This window comes from Salvelinus alpinus, chromosome 10, assembly GCF_045679555.1.
Source record: "Salvelinus alpinus chromosome 10, SLU_Salpinus.1, whole genome shotgun sequence".
NCBI classification, from domain to species: Eukaryota; Metazoa; Chordata; class Actinopteri; order Salmoniformes; family Salmonidae; genus Salvelinus; species Salvelinus alpinus.
The window spans coordinates 9,150,287-9,159,421 of record NC_092095.1 but is presented as its reverse complement, the minus strand read 5'-3'; positions in this window follow the sequence as shown (position 1 = coordinate 9,159,421).

Below are 9,135 nucleotides of genomic sequence, written 5' to 3'. Positions count from 1 at the left end.
TAGAGAGGAACGACTGGAGACGCGACCACAGACTGCAGGTCGCTTCGGGAAGGCACTGGCCGTAGCTGACATAGACACCTGCTCACACGCAGCATCTGAAGAAGGCAAAGAACACGACAGGGCGGAACAAGGACACAGGAACAGCAAACATCAAACAAGAATCCGACAAGGACAGAAGCGGAAAACAGAGGGAGAAATAGAGACTCTAATCAGAGGGCAAAATAGGGGACAGGTGTGAAAGAGTAAATGAGGTCGTTAGGAGAATGAGAAACAGCTGGGAGCAGGAACGGAACGATAGAGAGAGAGAGAGCGGGAGAGGGAGAGAGGGAGGAGGAGAGAGAGAGAGAAAGAGAAAGAACCTAATAAGACCAGCAGAGGGAAGCACAGGGACAAGACATGATAATCAATGACAAAACATGACAAAACTATGTTTTATAGGAAGTTAAACATAATTACAGAATGTAACAATGTGGAGAAATCAGCATTATACAGTTTTTTACCAAGTTACAAAACTTCTCAAAAGGCACCAAATTGGAGGAATGACCCATCAATACAAATATCACCTACATGATCACCATAGTGCATCCCAAATGGAACCCTATTCCCTATATAGTGCACTACTTTAGACCAGAGACCTATGGCACCCTATTCCCTAAATAGTGCACCACTTTAGACCAGAGCCCTATTAGCCCTATGCACCCTATTCCCTAATAGTGCACTACTTTAGACCAGAGCCCTATTAGTCCTATGCACCCTATTCCCTAATAGTGCACTACTTTAGACCAGAGCCCTATTAGTCCTATGAGCCCTGGTCAAATGTAGTGCACTATATAGGGAATGTACACTATGCTGTGTTGTGCTAATGAGAAAACATGGAGGTGTCTCTGTTACCCACAGACACAGATCTAGGATCAGTTTACCTTCCCCAAACCTTTACTGAACCCATGAGGGATAAAATACACCCATGACCATAGATCAACATCAACGGGTGTGTTCTCCTTGGCTGTCTCTCAATTCTCTCCTCAATTCCTTGCATTATCTCTCCTTGCCTCCTTCTCAAAATGCCTTGAAGGAGGAGATCCCACTCTGAGGGGAGGAACCAGTCAATGAATATTCTGCTCCAATGTGCTCTGAGAAGGAGACGAGGTGGGAGGATGTGAGGGGGAAAATGAGATCCACTCTAGGTGCAAGTTCATCTTATTCCTTATGTTTCTTCATTGCTGGATAAGTGTTGTCTGCAAAATGAAGGTAAATTCCACCCCCTAGTGGTGGGATCTAAAAGGGCAAAGGTAATCATTTTAGCTTGCACTTCCCATGACTACCAGTAGATGGCAATGTAACCGACTGATTTGTACAGGACAGTGATGCAATGATGAGGCTTGCATTTTTGTGCAGTTCTTTTGTTCACCAGAGGATGGCGATCTAGCATTGGTCATGAATATTAGTCTGTGGATCACAACTATTCATCAGTTCTGTCTGTGTCCTTCCTACATGGCACCCTATTCTCTTAGGGCAGTGTAGGGTTAAAGTTTGGGAAAGGCTTGAAACAAAAACCAACTGTTTAGCACTCTATACCAGGCGGTGTCATCGGAAGGCCCTAAAACCTGTCTAAGTCTCCAGCCACCCCAGTCATAGACTGTTCTCTCTGCTACTGCACGGCAAGCGATACTGGAGCGCCAAGTCTAGGTACAAGAGGCTTCTAAACAACTTCTACCCCCAAGCCATAAGACTCCTGAACATCTAGTCAAATTGCTACCCAGACTATTGCATTGTCGTGTCCCCCCCCCCCCCCCCCCCCTTTAACCACGCTGCTACTCTCTGTTGTTGTCATTTATGATTAGTCACTTTAATAACTCTACCTACATGTACATACTACCTCCACTAACCGATGCCCCCGCACATTCACTCTGTACCGGCACCCCCCTCTATATATTGTTATTTTACTTTAATTACTTGTTACGTTTATCTCTTATTCTTATCCATATTTTTGGGGAAAACTGCATTGTTGGTTAGGGGCTCGTTAGTAAGCATTTCACTGTGAGGTCTACACCTGTTGTATTCAGCATTTCACTGTGAGGTCTACACCTGTTGTATTCAGCATTTCACTGTAAGGTCTACACCTGTTGTATTCAGCATTTCACTGTGAGGTCTACACCTGTTGTATTCAGCATTTCACTGTGAGGTCTACACCTGTTGTATTCAGCATTTCACTGTGAGGTCTACACCTGTTGTATTCAGCATTTCACTGTAAGGTCTACACCTGTTGTATTCAGCATTTCACTGTAAGGTCTACTACACCTGTTGTATTCAGCACTTCACTGTATGGTCTACACCTGTTGTATTCAGCATTTCACTGTAAGGTCTACTACACCTGTTGTATTCAGCACTTCACGGTAAGGTCTACACCTGTTGTATTCAGCATTTCACTGTGAGGTCTACACCTGTTGTATTCAGCACTTCACGGTAAGGTCTACACCTGTTGTATTCAGCACTTCACGGTAAGGTCTACACCTGTTGTATTCAGCACTTCACGGTAAGGTCTACACCTGTTGTATTCAGCACTTCACGGTAAGGTCTACACCTGTTGTATTCCGCGCATGTGACTAATAAAATTAGGTTTATTTGACTGAACACAACCTTTGGAGCCGGAGTCTGTGGCTGAAACAGACCTGAGTCTACAAGTTAACCTTTCATTGGTACTAATCCCGGATCCGGGAGCACCCCCCCCCCCCCCCCACTGAGTAGCATAGCTAGCATAGCGTCACAAGCGTCACAAGTAAATTGTAGCATCTAAATCACAAGTCCAAGACACCAAATGAAAGATACAGATCTTCTGAATAAAGCCACAATTTCAGATTTTTAAAATGTTTTACAGGGAAGACAAAATATGTAAATCTATTAGCTAACCACGTTAGCAAAAGACACCAATTTTCTAACTCCATCAGTTTCTTACTCCATCAGGTGCTATCACCAATTCGACCAAATAAAGATATTGATAGTCACTAACCAAGAAAAAACCTCATCAGATGACAGTCTGATAACATATTTATTGTATAGGATAGGTTTTGTTAGAAAAATGTGCATATTTCAGGTATAAATCATAGTTTACAATTGCACCCACCATCACAACTCGACTAGAATAAATAAAGAGAGCAACGTGTATTACCTAATTACTAATCATAAAACATTTCTTAAAAATACACAGCTCACAGCAATGGAAAGACCCAGATCTTGTGAATTCAGACAATATTTCAGATGTTCTAAGTGTTTTGCAGCGAAAACACAATAAATCGTTATATTAGCATACCACATGTGCAAACTTTACCCCAGCATGAATTCAAGGCAAAGAGAGCCATAACGTAATCATCGCCAAAATATATTAATTTTTTCACTAACCTTCTCAGAATTCTTCCGATGACACTCCTGTAACATCATTTTACAACATACATATAGAGTTTGTTAGAAAATGTGCATATTTAGCCACAAAAAAACGTGGTTATACAATGACAATACTAGCAAAACTAGCCTGAAAATGTCGGGCGCCATATTTGACAGTGATCTTGTCTCATGAATAACTATTCATAAACTTGACTAAAAAAATATAAGTTGGACAGCTATCGAAAGACAAATTAGTTCTTAATGCAATCGTTGAATTACATTTCTAAAATTATCCTTACTGTGCAATACAGGGTTCGCCAAGCGAAGCTATACCAATAAAAATGGCGGAATATTCGTTTAACATTTTTCAACATAACAGCGATTTATCATCATAAATAGTTCTTACTTTGAGCTGTTCTTCCATCAGATTCTTGGGCAACGTATCCTTTCTTGGGTCTAATCTTCTTTTGGCCGAAAGATGTCCTCTTGTCCATCGAAATGCCCACTAACGTTCGACCGGGACACCGAAACGTGCCCGGCGCTTCAGAGTGCATCACAAAGAAATGCCTCAAAATCGCACTAAACGGATATAAATTGCTATAAAACGGTTTAAATTAACTACCTTGTGATGTTTTTAAAACCTATAACGAGTAAAAACATGAACGGTGATAATTTACTGGTTAAACCAAAGCTTGGAAAGAGGCCAGTCCGACGTTCATTGTGCGTCTGGACGCAGGATCCAAAAGAGGGAGGCATCTGGGCTTTTGAGTTTTATAGAGGCCCTGATTGCGCAATCGACTCCATTCAAATTGTCACCACTTACTGACATCTAGTGGAAGACGTAGGCAGTGCTTGAATCCTGATAGAAATCACAGGGACTTTAAAACTGACCTGGGACCAGAGGCCAAGATTTATGAAATCTCACTCCATATTAGGAAAAGTGCTGTAGAATGAGTTCTGTTCCACTCAGAGACATAATTCAAACGGCTATAGAAACTAGAGAGTGTTTTCTATCCAATAATAACAATAATATGCATATTGTACGATCAAGAATTGAGCACTAGGCAGTTTAATCTGTAGAGCAAATTATGCTAATGCGAAACAGCACCCCCTATAGTGGCAAGGAGTTTTAACTAATCATCAAGCCCTTGACATGTTGAGTCAGGATTCTATGTGCTGTTGGTGATAGTCGAGGACCGGCGTTAGGAAAGACTGATATAGGGAGTAGGGTACCATGTAATAAACACTGACATAGAGAGTAGGGTATCATGTAATAAACACTGACATAGGGAGTAGGGTACCATGTAATAAACACTGACATAGGGAGTAGGGTACCATGTAATAACCACTGACATAGAGAGTAGGGTATCATGTAATAAACACTGACATAGGGAGTAGGGTATCATGTAATAAACACTGACATAGGGAGTAGGGTGTCATGTAATAAACACTGACATAGGGAGTAGGGTACCATTTAATAAACACTGACATAGGGAGTAGGGTACCATGTAATAAACACTGACATAGGGAGTAGGGTACCGTGTAATAAACACTGACATAGGGAGTAGGGTGTCATGTAATAAAAACTGACATAGGGAGTAGGGTACCATGTAATAAACACTGACATAGGGAGTAGGGTATCATGTAATAAACACTGACATAGGGAGTAGGGTGCAATGTAGGAAACACTGACATAGGGAGTAGGACACCATGAAGGAAACACTGACATAGGGAGTAGGGTATCATGTAATAAACACTGACATAGGGAGTAGGATACCATGTAAACACAGCCAGTCTTCTGCCAACAGGCCTACAGGTTGGAAACATTGAAGATGAATGAGAGAAGCTTCAGTACTTCAATATGGAACTTAGCTGCAACTGTCTTTTTGTAGTTAAAACTTCTTGTCAATACGGGGGCGCTGTTTTCACTTTGGAAAAAATCGTGCCCAAATGAAACGGCCTCGTACTCTTTTCTAGATCATACAATATGCATATTATTATTACTATTGGATAGAAAACACTCTCAAGTTTCTAAAACTGTTTGAATTATATCTGTGAGTAAAACAGAACTCATTTTGCAGCAACCTTGCATACAGGAAGTGAAAAATCTGAAAACGAGGCTCTGTTTCAGGGCCTGCCTATTCAACTGGCTTTTATTTATCGATATGCATGCACTTCATACGCCTTCCACTAGATGTCAACAGGCAGTGGAAGGTGGAATGGGGTGTCTAGCTTGATCTGAGGCCGAACAAGAGTTTTTGGAGTGGCAGGTCAGGAATTTTCTTTGTCTTCCAAGGCGCGCGGCGGAGCTCGACATTGGCTTCTGAAAAGCGTTCGGTTTACACGGCGAATATCTCCGGCTCTGATTTTATTTGATACATGTGATAATAACATCATAAAGTCATTTTTTTCAACCGAGTTTTATCAGTTTATTCAACGTTTGTTGGGACTTTTGGAGTTTTCCGTTCTTTGCGTCAAGAGAGGATGGGAATGTTAGCAACCTTGGCTAGCATTGCGGTGCGAATTCGACAGAAGGAATGGACATTCTAAAACCCAACAACGATATATTCTGGACCAAGGACTCCTTGTACAACATTCTGATGGAAGCTCAACAAAAGTAAGAAAACATTTATGATGTTATTTCGTATTTCTGTGTAAAATGTTGAGTCCTATTCTCCCCCGTTTTGGTGAGCGATATCTTGCAATAACGCAAGCTGTATGTTATGGTAAAGTTATTTTTAAAAATCTAACACAGCGGTTGCATTAAGAACCAGTGTATCTTTCATTTGCCATACAACAAGTATTTTTATGTAAAGTTTATGATGAGTTCTTTGGTCAGATTAGGTGAGTGTCCAAAATATCTCCGGAGATTCTGGTGAATCGATGCTACGTATTCACAATGTATAATCAGGACTTGTAGCTCTAAATATGCACATTTTCGAACAAAACATAATTGTATTGTATAACATGATGTTATAAGACTGTCATCTGATGAATTTGTTCAAGGTTAGTGATTAATTTTATATTGTAACGGCTGTCTAATTCCTCCTCCTCGGATGAGGAGAAGGAGTAAGGGTCGGACCAAAACGCAGCGTTGTACGATGACATAATGATTTATTAAAAGAAGACGAAACACGAAGAACACTTGAGAAATTACAAAATAATAAGCGAAGTCAACAGACCTGAACAAACGAACTTACAATATACGAATAACACATAACACGGTGTCTGCCCGTACTCTCGCTCTCCACTGTAAGATCGGGAAGTTGGCGCAGGTCTCCTACCTGACTTCGCCACACTACCCTTTAGCCCCCCCCCCCCCCCCCCCCAATAAATTTTTGGGCTTGACTAACAGGCTTCCTACCGCGTCGTCGTGCTGCCTCCATTCGTCGGTATCCCTCCTCACACTGCGCCAGAGAATCCCAGGCGGGCTCCGGCACACTCCTTGGGTCGATCGCCCACCTGTCGATCTCCTCCCACGTAGTGTAGCCCAGATCCTTCTCCTGCTTCCGGGCTAGCTTCTCAAAACGCCGCCTCTCTGCTTTCGCTGCCTCCAGCTCAGCTTTGGGGCGGCGATATTCTCCTGGCTGTGCCCATGGACCTTTACCGTCCAATATTTCCTCCCATGTCCATGAATCCTGCGATCGCTGTTGCTTTCTCCCACGCCGCTTGGTCCTTTGTTGGTGGGTGATTCTGTAACGGCTGTCTAATTCCTCGAATGAGGAGAAGGAGTAAGGGTCGGACCAAAACGCAGCGTTGTACGATGACATAATGATATTTATTAAAGACAAGACGAACACGAAAAACACAAAACAACAAAACGACGTAGACAGACCTGAACTTGAGAACTTACATAGACACGAAGAACGCACGAACAGGAATAGACTACACAAACAAACAAACAAACAAACAAACAAAACAGTCCCGTGTGGTGCAACAGACACAGGAACAATCACCCACAAACAAACAGTGAGAACAGCCTACCTTAATATGGTTCTCAATCAGAGGAAACGTCAAACACCTGCCTCTAATTGAGAACCATATCAGGCAACACATTTAACCCAACATAGAAACACATAACATAGAATGCCCACCCCAACTCACGCCCAGACCAACTAAACACATACAAAAACAAGGAAAACAGGTCAGGAACGTGACATATATCTTTTGCTGGTTTTTGCGAAAGCTACCTTTGCGGTGAATAAATGAGTTTGTGTGTTTGGCTATTGTGGTAAGCTAATATAATTCTATATTGTGTTTTCGCTGTAAAACACTTTAAAAAATCGGAAATATTGTCTGGATTCACAAGATGTTTATCTTTCCTTTGCTGTACACCATGTATTTTTCATAAATGTTTTATGATGAGTATTTATGTATTTCACGTTGCTCTCTGTAATTATTCTGGCTGCTTTGGTGATATTTTTGATGGTAGCTGCAATGTAAAACTATGATTTATACCTCAAATATGCACATTTTCGAACAAAACATAAATGTATTGTATAACATGTTATGAAACTGTCATCTGATGAAGTTGTTTCTTGGTTAGTGACTAATTTTATCTCTATTTTGTCGGTTTTGTGAAAGCTACCTATGCGGGGGAAACATGGTAACTAGGCTACCCTGGGGCGGCAGGGTAGCCTAGTGGTTAGAGCGTTGGACTAGTAACCGAAAGGTTGCAAGTTCAAATCCCCGAGCTGACAAGGTACAAATCTGTCGTTCTGCCCCTGAACAGGCAGTTAACCCACTGTTCCTAGGCCGTCATTGAAAATAAGAATTTGTTCTTAACTGACTTGCCTAGTTAAATAAAGGTAAAATTAAAAAATTAAAAATTAAATGGTGAAAATATTCAGTTGTGTGTTTGGCTATTGTGGTTAGCTAATAGAAATACATATTGTGTTTTCGCTGTAAAACATTTTAAAAATTGGAAATGATGGCTGGATTCACAAGATGTTTATCTTTCATTTGCTGTATTGGACTTGTGATTTCATGAAAATTATATTATATGATATCCCTGTCCCGTTAGGCTAGGCTATGCTAGTCAGCTTTTTTGATGAGGAGGATCCCGGATCCGGGAGAGAAAAGTTAATTAAAGCCCATTGTTAACAATCAAATAATTATACAAAATATGGAAGTACTCAGTATTGTTAGAACCGTATCTATATGTAGATGAATACATGACAATTCACTCTCATAACAACCAGTAGGAAACTGACAACTGGATCATCTCTGAACAATTAAGAACAGCTCTATTCAGACTTGAGCTCTAGCCAGACTTTAAGCCAGACTTGAGCTCTGGCCAGACTTTAAGCCAGACTTGAGCTCTAGCCAGACTTTAAGCCAAACTTGAGCTGGAGCTTTAGCCAGACTTTAGCTCTAGCTCCAGCCAGACTTTAAGCCAGACTTGAGCCATAGCTCTAGTCAGACTTTAAGCCAGACTTGTCCTCTAAATCCAGCCAGACTTTAAGCCAGACTTGAGCTCTAGCCACAGCCAGAATTTAAGTCAGACTTCAGCTCTAACCAGACTTGTATGTACGTTAGACCCCCTGATCAGACAGGGCTCTGTCCCAAATAACACTATTCCCTATATATAGTCTTATGGGCCCTGGTTAAATGTAGTGCACTTCAACGGGATGGTGGCATCTACAGCAGTGTGTGTGTGTGTATGTGTGTGTGTGTGTGTGTGTGTGTGTGTGTGTGTGTGTGTGTGTGTGTGTGTGTGTGTGTGTGTGTGTGTGTGTGTGTGTGTGTGTGTGTGTG